Genomic DNA, 17899 nt, shown 5'->3' on the forward strand with positions numbered 1-17899 from the left:
GAGGTTCTCTAATCCTATTTTCTGATTCCACAGATGAGGAAACTAAGAATACCAGTAAATGGCTTACTTGAAATGTAAACCTCGCTCTGTCATAGGATCCAATATTTAAAGCTCGAAAGATCAGGGGAGGCCATATAGTCCAATCCTTTCATTTTATAGATGAGAAAACTACATTCCAGATATGTCAAGGAACTGAGCCAAGATCACACAGGTAGAAGATGGCAAACCTCAAATCCATACCTGTTTCTTCTGACTCCCAATCACTTATTCTTTTTTTTTTTAAGGTTTTATTTTTAAACCCTTGTACTTCGGTGTATTTTCTCATAGGTGGAAGAGTGGTAAGGGTGGGCAATGGGGGTCAAGTGACTTGCCCAGGGTCACACAGCTGGGAAGTGTCTGAGGCTGGGTTTGAACCTAGGACCTCCTGTCTCTAGGCCTGACTCTCACTCCACTGAGCTACCCAGCTGCCCCCAGATATTCTTTCCATAGTATCACTGTAAGGAATTCAGCAGGGCTAAGTTCTACACAGAAGACATCTCCATAAACCAGGGTACCTAAATTCAATGTTTATTTCAGAAAACCTGTTGGTTCCATAGTTGGAACTACCTGCAGTTCCTACCATAAGAGAAAGCAGGAAACCTATTTCCTAGGACCTCTGGACTTGTTTTCCCTTTGGCCAGGGTTTTCACCATATGACAAGAGATGTCTCAGCCAAGTGTAGTTTAGCCTGCCTGCATCCAGAATTAAGTTTTTCCATGTGCTTCGGACACAGAATTGTGAAAAGCAGGCTAGCTGCCATTGGTCAGTCAGCTGCCTAGACTTTGGCTGTAAACTAGGTTCTGGCTTCCAGTGTGGAGGTCATAGCACTCAGCACACAGCCTCATGCATAGTAGCCATTCAGTAAATGTTTGTTGGATTAAATTGAATTGAATCCTTGGCTCATCTCATGGCCTTAGGGCCAACTGTCATCTTGTATCCTCTCAGGCTATTCCCCAAGCCTGGAACCTACTCATTCCTCCTCTCTGCCTGTTGGAATCCTTTTCTTCTTTTCAAGGCTCCATTCAGCTGCATCTTCCCCAAAGAAAGCTTTATATGATCTCCCAGCTGACAGTGTTCTGACCCTTCTTAAATTTTCTAGAGCATTTTTTCCTTTTTCTCATTTGTCCTTATCACCTTCTTCCTTATAATCTCATTTGTGGGCCTTTACATCTGTTTAGGAGGCCTTTTCATTCCTTGAGGCCAGGGACTACCTATGTTCTGATCTTAGTATCTCCAGGGTCTTAATAAATGTTTGTTGAATGTATGGCATGGGTTGCTCTGGCCCCACTCTCTGAGGACTAGGTCTGTTGCATTTTACCACCTCCTCTCACTAGAGTTCTCTTGAACCTTGAAGAAGTTTAGGATGGATGACATCAGCTTGTCCCTTCACTGATTGTGTCCTCCCCATTTTAGGGGCTCAAGGCCTCCCCTTTCTGCATCTGGGAGACTTGAAGACTGGAGCATGGACTTTAATCACTTAACTCTGGATTTGTTTTTTTAAAGGGATATATACTTCAAAGATACAGCAAAACCAAGCACAAACACTTCATCCTTCAAACCTGAGGAACATAATCCTTACCTATACTACCTCTGGGCCAGAAGGGGGATTATCTCAGTTTGGCTCAATTCCTATTTAGGATTAGTTCTGTTGTGTTTAAGTCTAAAACCCTACTGGGTTCCTAGTATCCCCAGACTTTTGATCCTCTGGTCATGGATGCTAAACTGGCTGTGAGACTGACATTTAGTTCCTGGACTCCCAGATCCCCACTTATCTCAAGCTCCCCAAAGACTGTACTCTCTGCATCTAAAATAATAAAAGATAAATTTAAAAAGCCAGAACCCCAGGCCACATGGCGTAAGAGGTATGGTGAAATGAAGGCCCTGAGACCCTCTCTCATGACCGGGTAATGACCGTTGTTGTAAGGGGAGGTCATTGATCCTTAGATGGCAATGCAGAAACCGTTTTAAACATGCAGACAAGTTTCTTTCTCTGTAATCAATGGGAAAAGCTACTCTCAATTTTATGATAGGCCTCCATAGAAGATCTATGCTTCAGTCTTCCAGTCTCCCAGAAGCAGGACCTCAGTACTTTCCACATGAATGACACCATTTTAGGTTATCTAGATATACACTAATCCCTCATTAAAAATCAATCAGTAAGCATTTGTTAAGTACTTACTATGTGCCAGGCCCTGTGCTAAGGGCTGAGGACCCCAAAAGATGAAAAAGATAGTCCCTGCCTTCTAGAAACTTATAATTTAATAAATGAATTAAGGTAATGGTCTATAAGGATCTAAAAAAGTCCTTAGAAGTCAGCTCCCCTCATTTTACAGAGAAGAAAGCTGGAGTCTAGGGTGGCTAAGTGAGTTGGTCAAGATACCATTGTTAGTAACAGTCAGAAGTGGTTCTTGATCCTAGATCTTTTCACTCCTTTCCATTGAGCCATTATGCCTTGGACTAAGTTACTTCCTTCCCAACACAATAAGAGTCTCTCAATATCATAAAAGAATTGAATTGACTATACAATCTGAAATAATGTGGTTTTCAGTCTACCACAATCATTTTATTATCATTATTGGTTTTGTTCATTATTTACTGAGCACCCACAATGTAATAAGTGGAGTGAAGGATACACTGGACTCTTGGGGTTTTTTTGACCCTGTGACAGCTTTAAGGCTTATTATTAAATGCCCTAAATCCTAACTTCTGTTAGACACATCTATTCTCCGTACACATCTCCTAAGCACTCTAAATATATTCCATTCTTTTGTGGTAAATTTTATCATTTTGTAATGTAATTTTGGTCTGAATGTCTGTTACTGATACAAGATACAAGATTGCTCTTCCCAGTTGACAGCATTTCCTAGGATAAATACACATTATATATAATATATACATATACATATATATATATGTATATATATATATATATATATATATAGTTTTTTCAGTATAAATGTAATAATGTTTCCAGGTTTAGTCCTGGAAAAAAGGATGTGGAGTGAGAAGACCTGAATTCAGATTTTGGCTCTGCTACTTTTTACCTGTGTGGCCCTATGTAGGTATATTCTAATTCTCAATCCCATGGTATCTTGTGATCCCTGAAGGACAGAAGTCTCCAGGAACTGTTAGGTAGTAATTTGCTTCACATTTCTTATTTTATCTCTGCTGCATTATAAAACTTTCAGGAACACAGAAAAGAATCCCACTGGATTTTGTGGGATACTGCTTCAGGTGGAGAATTAAATATGCAATCTCTTCATTAAAGAATTTTAGGGTCTTGGCATTAGATGGGGACTTCAAGGTCATCTATTATTAATTTGGCAGCTAGGTGACCCAGTGAATAAAGGGCTGAAGCCCAGAGTCAGAGAGAGCTGAGTTCAAATCCAATCTCAGATACTTACTAGCTGTGCAGCCATGTTTAAGTCACCTAACCTTTGTTGGATTCAGTTTTCTCAACTGCAAAATACTACTACTAATAATAATAGCATGGAATCTCCTTAGTTGTTGTGAGAATAAATTGAGATAATATTTGTAAAGTGATTACGATAATACCCTGCACATAGTAGGCTCTAAAAAACTGTTACTATTACTGAGGTTGTTTATATCATTAATTCCATTTCTATTACCAACAAGTGGTCATCCAACGTCCACTTGAAACCCCACTCCCTAGATGGGTTCCACCACACACTCCCCTCAAAGATGACTGTTATACCCTGAAACAACTCCATCATCCTATAGAGCAATGGTTCCCAGACTTTTTTGGCCTACCACCCCCTTTCCAGAAAAAATACTACTTAGCCCCCTGGATATTATTATTTTTTTTTTAATTTTAATAGCAATTAATAGGAAAGATAAATGCACCTATGGCCATCACTGCTCTCCTGGATTGCTGCAGCACCCACCAGAGGGCGGTGGAGCCCACTTTGGGAATCACTGCTGAGAAAGGACATTGCCATTCATTTCCTCTTCTGAAAATGGTCCAAGTTCTCTCCATGCCTAGAAGGTATTAAAGCAATAATCAAGGAGGTTTCTGTCTGCAAAGTATATCTCATTGATATTTGGAGAGAGGGTTCTTTCCAACCTCTTTAGGATGCCTGAATGAAGATCAACTGAGTTCTTGTTCTGAAGAAGTCTGATTAATGTTGACACAAACAAGATGTTGAGCTTGTCAATAAATCCATAATAATAGTAGCTTGAATGGATATAGAGCTTTACAATGGTGAAGGGCTTTACATAAATGATGTCATGTAAGACAACTAGGTGGCAGTATAGACAGAGGGCTGAAATTGGAATCAAGAAAAATTGAGTTCAAATCCAACCTCAGATATTTAATAGTCATATGAGCCTGACCAAGTCACATTAAATCTTTCTGCCTCAGTTTGCTTATCTGAAAAATGGGGATAATAATAATGCCTATCTCCCAAAATTGTTATGAGAGGATAAAGTGAGATAATATTGGCAAAGCTCTTTGCAAACCTTAAAAAACTATAGAAATGCTAGCTATTTTCATTATTTGACACTTTCAACACTAGCATGTAGTTAGAAGAGTTATTATTAATATCCTTATTTTACACATTAAGGAAATTAAGGATCACAGAATATATGACTTGTCCAGATTGGAACAGCTATAAGTACCTGACATTTATTTTTTTTTTTAATTCTTAAGCTACTTTTTATTCTACATCTGTATAATCTATCTTGTTTGTTTGGGGATTTTTTTTTAATCTTTATTTAATTAATTAATTTAGAACATTTTTCCATGATTATAGGATTCATGTTCTTTCCCTTCCCTCTCCCCAACCCCCTCCCATAGCCTACACACAATTCCACTGGGTTTTACATGTGTCATTGATCAAGATCTATTTCCATATTATTGATATTAGCACTAGGGTAATCGCTTAGAGTCTACATCCCCAATAATATCCCCATTGACCCATGTGATCCAGCAGTTGTGTTTCTTCTGTTTTTCTACTCCCACAGTTCTTCCTCTGATTGTGGATAGTGGTTTTGTTTTTTTTTTTTTTTTCATAAGTCCCTCAGAGTTGTCTTGGGTCATTGCATTGCTGCTAGTACTTAGAAGTCCATTACATTCGATTTTACCACAGTGTATCAGTCTCTGTGTATAATGTCCTCCTGGTTCTGCTCCTTTCACTCCACATCAATTCTGGGAGGTCTTTCCAGTTCACATGGAATCCTTCCAGTTCATTATTCCTTTGAGCATAGTAGTATTCTATCACCAACGGAAACCACAATTTGTTCAGCCATTCCTCAAATGAAGGGCACACCATTGTTTTCCAATTTTTTGCCACCACAAAGAGCACGGCTATAAATATTTTTTATACAAGTCTTTTTCCTTATTATCTCTTTGGGGTACAAACCCAGCAGTAGTATAGCTGGATCAAAGGACAGGCAGTCTTTTAGCACCCTTTGGGTGTAGTTCCAAATTGCCATCCAGAATGGTTGGATTGATTCACAACTCTACCAGCAATACATTAATGTCCCAATTTTGCCACATCCCCTCCAACATTTATTATTTTCCTTTGCTGTCATGTTAGCCAATCTGCTAGGTGTGAGTTGGTACCTGACATTTATATAAGGCTTTAAATTTATAAATTTAAATGCATTATATCATTTGATCTTTACAATAACTCTGGAAGTAAAGTGTTATAAGTATTAGCACAACAGAAAGAGTGCTGTCTCTGGAATTAGAGATCCTAAATGTGAATCCTGGCTCTTGAACCTGAATCATCTTCCTCATCAGTAAAAAATTAGAAGTCTGGATGAGATGACCATTAATGTCCCTTCCAACTCTAAATTCCATTTGACTGTGAGCTCCTTGAAGGTAGGGACTCTCTTTTGCTTTTCTTTATATCTCTATTGCTTAGCAATGAAATGACTCCAAGAAACTGTAGACTGCTTAGCAGCCACATCCTGATAAAGCCATTTTGGCAGATTGGGCTAAACCATGTTGAGAGTGGTCACTTGGTGAGTCAGTGGGGATGACCACTCCAAGCATGTGAAGATTTCCCCTAGTGGCATGGGTGGAAGAGAACAATGTGTTCCAACAGCCAAGAAGGCAGCTGAAGTAGGTGCTGTGGAACTTTTAGAACTTGGTCATACATCAAAGACACCGAGGTCATCTACTCCATCCCAGACTGTTGCTGGTCATCTTGACTTCTGCCTTGACATTGGATTTCAATGATTCTGGAAGCAAGTATGAGGTTTTTTTGTGCAACTCTGCCTCACTTAAATTTGTTTCATATTCAAACCATCACCCCCTGATGTCATTGGTCTTCTTTGAAACCAAAAGACAAATAACAACAGTATTTAGCACAGTTCCTGGCACATAGCAGGTACTTAATAAACTTTTTTGGCCTAAATATATGATTCTATTATCACCATGAAGAAATCAAGGCCCAGAAAAGTTAAGGGATTTGCCCATGACTACATAGCCAGATGGGGTTGGAGGAGGAAATAAAGATCATGCCCCTTCATGAATATAACTCCAGCACTTTCAACTATACCATACTGCTTCTTATTATAAGGCAACTGGTAATAAACTAGCATTTGTTAAAAATAAGGTTGCTATAAAATGCTGTTGGTCAGATTCTGAGTTATTCTATGACACGCATAACTGAAAAAATGGAACACAAAGATGAGAAGTATTTTCAGGTAGGGTGAACCTCCTATAGACAAAGGGCATTGCCATTCATCTCCTCCTCTGAAAATGGTCCAATTTTTCTCTATGCCTAGAAGGTATTAAAGCAATAATCAAGGAGGTTTCTATCTGCAAGATATTTCTCATTAATTTTTGGAGAGAGTACTCTTTCCAACCTACCTAGGATGCCTGAACTAAGATCAACTGAGATATAGCTTCCATATCTGCCAAATTACTTGGAATCATTTTCTTTTTCCCTTTTGGATATTATTTAATCCCTCATACCACCTTCCTGGCTTATATTAAGATAACATTTTTTTAAGAACTTACGTGAAATTTTTTGCTCTTCCCAACATTTCAAACTACTTAAATCCTGACTTTACCACTTATTACTGTTGTAACTTTGGGAAAATCATTTGACCTCTTTGGGTTTTGGTTTCTTCATCAATAAAATAACTAAATGACCCCTTAGTTCTCTTTCTTTTGTAAATCTGTGATTTCTGGTCACCTCCTCTTCAAAGTACTTACTAAATCAAGTGCTGTTCTCTTATTTCTGATCTGGCAAAGACATCTTTTTAAAAAAATAATTTCCTTCTTTTTTGACTGTCTCCATGGTTCCTTGGTTGCCTGTTGTTCCTGTGATTTGGCATATGTGCTCCCAGACTCTCCACCTCAGAGTGTCTGAGGAAGAGAATATCTAATTTGCTTTCTGAGACTTCACATTTGTTCTTGGGTTTGATTACTCATAAAAAAGGAGGAAGGAGCCTGGTGATTCACTTCATGTCCTGAATCTCTATGCTCCAAGACCACCTTGCCTCTTGTACATGGCAAAGAACTCTCTGTATTAGTACCATTTGCTATACCGAATGGTAAATAGCTATCATTCAAAAAAGTACAAACTTTTCAGATTCTAGTCCTCAACTTGTTACTCAATGCTGCTAGATGACCTAGGTCAAATCCCTCTATCTTCCTGTTTTTCTGCTTGTCTCTAATGAGGAAAACACTGACCTGGCTCCCTGGGCTGTCATGAAGAATATCCAACATAGTCAATTAAGTCAACAAACAATATTTTGAAAAACTGGTGAGAAATATGAATTAAGTATTAAGCACCCATCACATTTCAGAAAAGCTAGAGGCAAGAATAAGCTATATGCCAGCATATGGTGGGTATATGGTTGGTCCATATTCTCCTTTAATCCAAATGTCTTGAAATATCTGTGATACAGCTCTGTCTTTGATACATTTTTCAATAACTCTGCTGTCATCCATACCATTAACTTGTAAAAGAAAGAAATATGTTATAATAGAGTGTTAATTATAGAAAGCACTTTATTTTCTATCTTGGAAACCTCCTAAATCAAATGCTCAAATACTCTATAGCAACAGAGATCCAGAATTGTTCATTTTTCTCAGACTGGGAACAACCTGTAGAACTACTAAAAATATCACCAGATGATCTTAGTTGTAATGCTGCTGATAGGATTCCTTCAGCTTGTCCTTTGATAGGAATTTAGTTTCATAGAAGAGTGGCAATCTGCAGAAGAACATAAATATTTTGTCCCTTAAAGTTTCAATTACCTTCCTTGTAGCCTTGGGAGAGTTGGAGCAAGGATATAGGGTGGGAGTGGGGAGAGGAACAACGATAGTTTGCTACCTCCTATGATTTGATCTATTCGAACCAATTTTAAAAGCATTTTAAAACACCTACTATGTGCTAGGCATTATGATAAGTAATACTAGTCAAAAATGGTCTAACCCTTGCCTTCAAGGGGCTTATATTCTATTGATGGAAAGAGACAATTAAATACAAAATAATTGAGGATGGGGAGAAAGGCATAGATCTCATATGAAAGGCAATTTTTTAACTATCACAAGGAGCAGGTAGGTAAGGTGGCTTGGGCGAGGTAGAATTTTAGGCTTGGAGTTGGGATGATCTGGATTCAAATCTGTTCTCAAACACAGCATAGTTCTGTGACCCTAAGAAAGTCACATAACTCCATTTGCCTAGCCCTTGCCCTTTTTTTTATATTTTTATTTTGAATATTTTCTCATAGTTATATATTTCATGTTCTTTCTCTCTCCCCCAACCTCCCCTAACCCCTCTTAGTCGATGCACAATTCCACTGGGTTTTACATGTATCATTGATTAAGACCTAATTCCATATTATTGATAATTGGACTAAAGTTATCATTTAGTGTCTTCATCCCCAATAATATCCCCATCATCCCATGTGTTCAAGCAGTTGTTTTTCCTCTGTGTTTCTCCTCCCACAGTTTTTCCTCTGAATGTTAGCCCTTGCCCTTCTATCTTAGAGTTGTTTCTAGGACAGAAAGTAAAAGTTAAAAAAATACTTTTTAAAAAAAAAACAAGAGTTTTTAAGTGTACAATGGAAGGATAGGATATAAGAGAGAATTCCCTAGTATCTGTTGAGGGGCAAGTACAAATGGGGTTAACATGAATAGTTTTGAAGGAAAAGGAAGTAGGTTCTGAGTGGAGCTATAGGGTGATAGATTATCATACCTTGCTAAGGAGCAAAGATAAAATGATCCCTAGGATGACACAGAAGGAGGGGAGGGGAGCAGATGGAGAGTCTTTGGTTCTGCATGATGGTCAAGAAGTTAAGGAAGAGGGGAGAAGGGTGAAGAATATGACGTACTCCTCCTCCAATCCTTAGCCAGATCAGCTTTGCCCAAGTGCTCACTCCAATGGGGACCTAAATTACAGAGTGGGAGGAGGAAGCTGTGGTAAGTCTTTAATTGGGGACTATTGACTGGTTTTGGAGGGGTAGGGGCAGCAAAGTGGATGGTATGTCCCTGGTTCTGGCAGATGGTCAAAGCAGGGATCGGAAGTTACATCTTGGCACAATGGACCATTTGCTGAGTTTAGAGTCCGAATGAGCTGGCTTCCAGTCCAGTCTCAGATGCACATTGATTGTGTGACCAAGGGCAAGTTGTTAACCTCTCAGTGGCCTAGAGTCTAGGCAGCTCCTTAACACCAGAATTACAAGAGCTGCAGATCTTCATAGGTGGAAGGAGTTTCCAAAGTCAGATTCAGAGGCACTCCTTCCCCATAACCACCCTGTCAAAAATAAACATCGACTATGTAAAGTTAAATGCTTAATGATAATTATTGTTCTGGATACAATTATTATAAAATCAGGCATTTCGTAAATATGGAGGCTATCTCCTCTAGTTCATCTGGAAAAGTAATGTTAGTTATTTCTAATAAACTATATCAAGCAAATATTGATTCATCGTTTTTCTCACTCTTAATTGGTATCAAAACAAGACCAGTTTTACACATTTAATGCTTGCTATGAAAATTTACTTCTGTCTCTATATCTGTCTCTTTCTGGCCTTTCACTTGGTCACATTTCCCCAGGATATTTATGCTGTCCATAACAGACCTATTTTTCTCTAGGAAGCCTCCCATGGCAATGTTTACTTCTCTGACTTCTTGCTTGTTGATTCCTCTAGCCTTCCCTCAGGTTTCCTCTGGCTGCCTCATAGAAATTAGAAACAGAAAAGAAGCTACTAAGTTGTCCAGCCTATCCCTTTTCTTGTAAGAAATGGCTCCCTGTAGTCTCACTTCTAGTGTTTTGTCCAGTGGGTTAGATGGAACCCAGGTGATGGAACTGTCATGGATTTTCTTGATGTCATTTCTTTTCGCATTCTTCCTTCCCCTAATAAAAAGGATTCCTCCCTAGGTCTAAGATATTTTGTTCCTTCTTGATGTTTCTTCGACCCAGTGTTCATTCAAAACTCGTTTTCGCAAATGTTTGTTCCTCCAAAACCTTCCTTCTAAAACTCTCTCATTCTTCTTCTACCTTTCTCTAATAATGAAGTTATTTGAAGTTGGGCCAAGTTTCTGCTTTATGCTATAGAACAATAATACTGCTAAGTACTGTACTTCCTTGACCACTTTAAGAACACTGATCAAGGAAATCTTACATCAGCAAGAAGAATTACTTTTGGGGATTATTACCTCCATTTTGCAGGCTTAGTAAACAGCCATGGAGTAAATTATACTCTCTTTGCCATTTGTAATAACCAGAGATGTGCAGAGCATGAACTGGAGTTCATTATGTTGTGAACTCCTTGAAGACAAGGGCTGCCTGTCTTTTGCATCTTTTTGTGGACAATCCCTTCCCTCAAGGGGCTCACAATCTAATAAAAAAAATAGGCATTTAATTGATCATTACTGTTTGCTGTCCTGGCACATACAGGTATATCGAGACCTCTCTGCATGATTATGGTAATAATCCATAACAATCTGGAATATATGGACCTCTCTGAATCTAGTAAGATTCATTTGAGCTCATCTAAGGAATGCTATCTGAATTTTCCTGCCCTTTCTTGGAAATTTCCATACCCCATGCTTCCATTAGCCAGTATCTCGTATTTTCCTAATAATATCACAGATATGAGATCAAACAGACTCACCAGTGTGAGTCCTTCTTACTTACAAAACCCATGTCCTCCAGTTGCCACAGTGTGCCTTGGCCAATCAGACAATAAACATTTAAGTACCTACTTTGTTCCAGGCACTGCTCAGGCATTTTGTGGCTAAAGATAATTGTGACACACACAGTATGATGTAACGAATAGAGGGCTGGACTTGAAGTCAGAAGTTCCAGGTTTTAATCTTGCGTCAGACATTTACTAACTGTATCTTTGGACAAGTATCTTAACCCCTTAGAGGCTCCATTGTCTGGACTGTAAAATAATGGGTTTGTGCTTGATGGCCTTTAAAGTTCTAGGTTTAAATATATGATCCTTACAGCAGCTTTAAGAGGCAAAAAGCCTGATGCACCAAATCAAAGGGTAGCCTCTCAGAAAGGCATGTGTTTTACTGCATTTAATTTCTCCTCCTTTTATGATCTGAAAACCATTGCCCTTGAAATGCTACTATCTGGCTCTTCAGCAAGGAGGACTTGATTGTCTCCAACATCCCCACTTGGGCAACTGAGACCCATATCCTTTGTCCCCATCCCCTCTCGCCCCCTTTCTGTCTTGCCTCATGCTCCTGACCCCAGGTGTGTTGTTTTAGGCCTTGAGCCTCCTTTTATATAAATTCAAGGTTCCATAATAAAAGATTTATTGGCAATCTATAAAACAGTCTTTTCAATGCACGTATTATGGGCAGAGACACTGTGCACAGACAATGAGCTAGCACCCAGAATGGAATAGGAAAAGTGTTGGTTGCAATGCCTTTGGAAAATTATACTGCAATGTTAATGACCCTAAGCTTCTTCCAGAAACAAAGACTCGTGTTTTCACCAACAATATTCTTTTGGTAGCGCTAGGTGGCTGTGAGTCATAGAATATCCTGGTCTCCAGAGAATTCAAGCTGAAGGTCAGATGAAGGTCACTAGACTCAAATATAGTCATATAAATAGGCTGCAGCACATCAGCAAGAAAGCACTGTTTGGGAACAGCAGTACAAAGGTTTTCTTTAGAGCGACATATGATTGGAAAAGAAAATGAGCCCATCAGGCAAAGGGGTGAAGGATAACTGATGTACAACCTCTGTGCTTGTATTGGTTTCCATGTGATATCTAAAGATCTAGAAGAAGGCCTTCAGCATCTCGTTTGCCCCCTTTTGGGCACATATGGGAGGATGTGGAGAGGGGCAGAGCAATATGGGCAGCCATCGATGAGATGCAATCTACATTTCTGAAAGGAATATGCAGATAAATGAAATAGCAGTTTTGTGAAAGTAATGAAGAAATAAGACAATTACCACTTTGTGCATTATAAGTGTGCTTGATTCTTTTGTGAAATTCCCTCTGAGTCCCGTAAAGATTGGGGCACCGTGTTACCCAAAGCCTTCAATAGTTCCCCATGGTCTACAGGAGAAAGTCTCAATTCAATTCAAAACAATTCAACAAAAATGTAATAAGTACTCATATTCAATGAGACATGCTTTGTGCTAGGTTTATAAATACAAGACAACTAAAAGGCCCTTTCCCCAATGAGTTCACATTCTATTTGGGAGCTTAGCATAAAATTTCCTCTCTGATTTAGCCTCAACATAGCCTTTGAGGTATGAAAAAGAATAGAAGAAATGCATGATAGTGGAGATGGGTTAAAATTCTGATTTCCTAAAGGAGGAAGGATAGTTTTCAGAAACTGCATATCAGTGAGCTTAATGTCCATCCCCAACAAATTGTAGGATGGATCATTAAATAGATGGCTTGTGAGCACTTTAAAAGGGGGTAAAGCTAGTAGCTGGAGCTAACATTTTGATAGGGTTACTAGACTGATAAATCAGTATAATGTTCTAGACATTGCATGTCTAGATTTTAACAAGACACTTGTAAAAGTCTCTTACTGCATTCTTGTGGACAAGATATGGGCAAAATGATAATGATACAGTTAGGGGGAAACCAAATCCAAAGATTAGTAGATTGGGATTCATGTGAAAGGAGGTTTCTAGTTGGTATAATGCAGATTCTGTCATGGCCCAGTTATGTGCAGTGACTTAAATGATATATATATTGTAAGATTTAAATTAATATCAATAACTCCAAGTATTATATTTTCTAAGATTTATTAGTAATCACTTGAAGTAGAAGAAAAAAATAGAAGTACAAAGCTTAAGTATGACGACATGAGTAAACTTTACTGCTGAGCTCTGCCCCTAGCTTCCACAGCAGCATTCCGGGAAGAAGGGAGAGCGGCAGCGTCATGCAAAAAACTTTATCCTACATACATACACATGCTATGTTTGTACTCAGCAAGAGCACGCAAATAGGATGCTGGGTAAGAGAGTCCTGGGGAGCAAATTCTATCCACAGGATATGTAGCAAAATCATTTTCAAGTGAACTTTGGTAATTAAAATTGGTGATAAATTGAATATTTGATCTCATTCCTCAAAATGAACATTTCAAATCATTTTCTTTCTTTTCAACTACCTTCACTAGGGCTCCATCTTCCACACTAAATAACATGTGACATAATTTGAACTTTATTAAGGAGAAATTCATTTTACAGGAGATTGTGCATCACCAATCGTACTTGCACTCCTATGCCCACCCCCACCTTAACTCTTAAAACTTCTCAGCAATGCCACCCATTCTCTTTTATTTTACTCTGGTAATGGAAGAAGAGGTATTTCTACTGAATCATTAAGGCTAATTCCTGTATCTTTTATCCTTGAACCTATTCCCTTCTGCTTGTTTTAGAACCCAGCTCTAGAACCTCATCATCATTATCATCATCATCATCATTGTCATCATCATCATCATCTCTCTTTCCTCCTTCCTGTTTTCTCCCTTTATCTTTTTTTCTCTCTCTTTCCATCTTTTTCTGTTTCTCTGGTTCTGTCTATCTTTTTCTTTCTGTCTCTTTGTCTCCATTTCTCTCTCTGTGTCTGTCTCTGTCTGTCTCTGTCTGTCTGTCTCTCTCTGTGTGTGTCTCTCTCTCTTTCTGATTAAATTTCTCTCTCTTCACATCCTCATTCCAATTTGTCTGCAAATGCGATTATGCCTACTAATATATAAAAACAAAGCAAAGCCTCCACAAAACCACAATAAACACCTAATAAAGGTTCATTGACTGACTGGCCAACTCTTCTCCTTAACTAAATTTCTTGAAAAAAAATCATCTGTTCTCTATACTTCTACTTCCTCTTCTTATATCTTTATCCACTTTCCTCCTCTCAAAATATTGGATGAAAAATTCAATACCTATAGAGATCTAAAGCACCTAGGAAGAACCTAAGAGGATGACATTTTATGGAGACAAATGTGCAGTCCTACACTTCAGTTAAAAAAATTAACTGCACAAATTGCAAGGTTGGGAAACCTGTAATATAGTAACCCCAAAAATTATTGCAATCTTAGGCTATATTAAAAGTTTATAATGTCATAAATGGTGGAGTAAAATCAGGGAGTCACCTGAGCTTTCCCAAATTCCCCTCCAAAAATCTTTAAAATAATACCCTGAAATGAATTCTCAAGTGGAGAACTAACAAAAGGATGGAATAAAACAAGTCCCAAGGTAACTTGGAAAGTGAGCAAAAAAGGTGTGTCTCACTGGAATGATAATGGAGCACAGTCCAGCACAGTTCCCTGGAAAGGTACTGGGAGCAACTGAATCAGCAGTAGAGATTTCCAGAACTCTCAACCCACAGATGGAAAGGGCATTTGACAATGGTCAGGAGGAGATTGTAGGGGATCCTTTGATGGCACTAGCTGCAGGACTCTGTTGCATTGTCCATATTATGTACTGGGTTAGAGTCCCAGGGCTAGAAGGAACTCTAGCACACTACACCATGCAGTTGCAGGGGAGAGAGAACCCTCATTACAGTTTCAGGGAAGAAAAGAGTACTTGGGTCACTCAGAGACCAAAGCACAAGCTAGGAGATCACTGAACACACCTCCCCTTAGATCATATCATCTTGGAAGAAATGAAAAGTTGTAGACTCTCAGAACTAACTCTGAAAATAGCAATACGAAAACCCTGAAGCCTGGAATAATTCCTCCTCCACCCCTGGAAACAAAGCCCAACTTTAATATAAAGTCAAAAGTCAAGAAATAGCCTGGTAATGAACAAACAACAACAACATGATCATAGCAAGTTACACAAACTCAGAAGATAACAAAATCAAAATTGCTGAATCCAAAGTCTCAAAGAAAAATGTGAATTGTTCTTGAATCCAAAAAAATTCCTAGAAGCACTCAAGGATTTTAAAAATCAAATAAGAGAGATAGAGAAAAACATTTGAAGAAATAAATGAAAACGATGCAAAATAATTATGAAAAAAGAATGAACAGCTTTATAAAAAGAGGCACAAAAATCCATTGAAGATAAGAACTCATTAAAAAGCAGAATTAACCAAATGGAAATAGAGATACAAAAACCCACTGAAGAAAATAATTTTTTAAAAATTAGAATTGTGAATGGATAAATAAATTTGATGATACAAACTTCTAGGGAGCAGGGGTTTTCCTTCAGATGACACCCATACTCCATTTTTCTGTTTTGCTTTGAACTTTTTTTTTCCATTTTCCTACTTCCTGTTCATTGTAAGAAAGGGATAAATTTAATTCATTACTAGTTGCCAAAGTTAAAATAAATTCAGGTTCTTCTAAGGCAGTGGGCTTTGCTGTAGTATTTGCCCAGTGGTTCCCTCTAAAGATAGGATCATTTCCACCTGTATGGGCAGGGCGATGCACTATAGCTAGGGCTTTGGGCAGCTGGAGAGCAGAAAGAACTTCATTAATGATTTCTGCATTTGCGGTACATTTTCTAGCTGATGATGCCTTCTTACTTTTGGCAATTATACAGGCATGGTTTAAAGCTATGAGGTCTGTACCTTGAGCACTTATATTTGAGGGCAGTGTATCTGACCACAGATTGGCAACTTCTGTGACTATAACAGCTCCAGTTAAGCATATGCCATCCCTCATGAAAGAAAAACGATCAGTGAATAAGACTAGATCTGGGTTGTCTAAAGGAGTGTCCAGAAGATTATCTTAAGGTTTTTCAGCCATGAAAGCTAAAGATTCACAACTGTGTAATAGTTCTTCTGTAACTGGTAAATCTGGAAGCAAGGTGGCAAGGTTAAGTGTTGTTCAGTGTTTTAAGGTGATATTTTCATTGTTTAACAAGGTTACTTATTATCTTGTGAGTCTTTGGTCAGAAAATGCCTGTGTTCTCTGCCTTAGCAACAATGCTTCGATTTCATGTGGACACATTATTGTTAGTGGGCATCCCAATACTAAATCACCAGATTTAGTTAATAATAAAGCTGTTGCAGTTATGTCTCTAAGACATGATAGTGCTTCTGAAGCTACTGGGGCTAGTTGGGCCGAGTAATAAGCAACTGGACATTGAACAGGTCCTAAAGTTGAAGTTAAAACACATGAAGCTACCCCTCTCTGTTTGTGTACACATAAAGTAAATGGCCTTTTTATAATCTGGGATGCCTAGAGCAGGAGCAGACAAGATAGTCTGTTTTAATTTTGAAAGAGCTAACGGGTATCCCACCTCTAATCAAAGCAGTTCAGAGACTGAATTTTTTTGTCAGAACTATAAGGGGTTTAGTGATTTCCCTACAGCAAGGGATCCACTGTCTACAAAACCCTATTGCTCCTAAAATTGCTCTCAACAGTTTCTTAGGAGAGGGGGTGCTCAATTTTTTAATATCTTCAATGCGCTTAGGGGAAATGGAGTGGGCACCAGCAATTAAAATGAACCCTAAATATTCTACTTTGGGGAGATACCACTTTGATACCTTGTGGTCTCTATTATGTAGTCCTAAAAGAAGATGTTTGCTATCTTCTTGGCATGCTGTGGACTTTGGTGAGGCCAAAAGCAAATCATCTACAAATTGTATTGAACAGCTATTCTGAAATTTAATATTTTCTAAATCCTGATTTAGAATCTGTGAGAACAACAGAGGACTGTCCATGAACCCTTGTAACCAGGACCACATCCATGACAACCTTTCCAGGTGAAGGCAAATATATTCCTGGAATTTTCATGAATTGGTAGTGAGAAGAATGCTGAGCACACATCTACTACAGTAAAATATGTGGCTGTGCTAGGAAAAGAGGAGAAAATTTTGACTAGGCTTAGAACCACAAGATGTCTCTTTAGGACATGATTATTTATAGCCCTTAAATCCTTTACAAATCTATAGACAGGTTTTCCATCTGTGTCTAATTTTGGCTTTTTTACATTTAGAATGGGAGTATTATATTTGGATTTATATGGAATTATTATTCCTTGCTCAATTAGTGAATTTATTACTGAAATAATTCCCTCAATTGTCTCTTTTAGTAGCTGATACTGAGGGACAGAAGGAGGTGGGCCACTTTTTGTTTTAATTTGTAAAGGAACAGCTGATTTAAGTAGACCTACATTAGAAGAAGATATGGCCCAGAGAGACTCAGGTATATTGGCTGGCATTTCAAAAGGTGGGAGGTTCCTTCACCTCCTGACTGTCTGAAAGATGTAGAGGGAGCAAATTTAAGGATTTCTCAGGCAATTCTAACATCATAGCTCCATCTTGAGAATATGTTATTGTGGCTCTAGGTTTACATTAAAGGTCTTTCCCTAATAAATTTATTGGGGAATCAGATATTAAAAGAAAAGAATGTTCTACTGATAGGGGTCCCATAGATACCATATAAGGGGAAAGCTTTGGGACCTTTAGAGGTGCTTCTGATATTCCTACTACATTTAAA

This window comes from Gracilinanus agilis, chromosome 3 (genome assembly GCF_016433145.1).
Source record: "Gracilinanus agilis isolate LMUSP501 chromosome 3, AgileGrace, whole genome shotgun sequence".
In the NCBI taxonomy this organism is placed as follows: Eukaryota; Metazoa; Chordata; class Mammalia; order Didelphimorphia; family Didelphidae; genus Gracilinanus; species Gracilinanus agilis.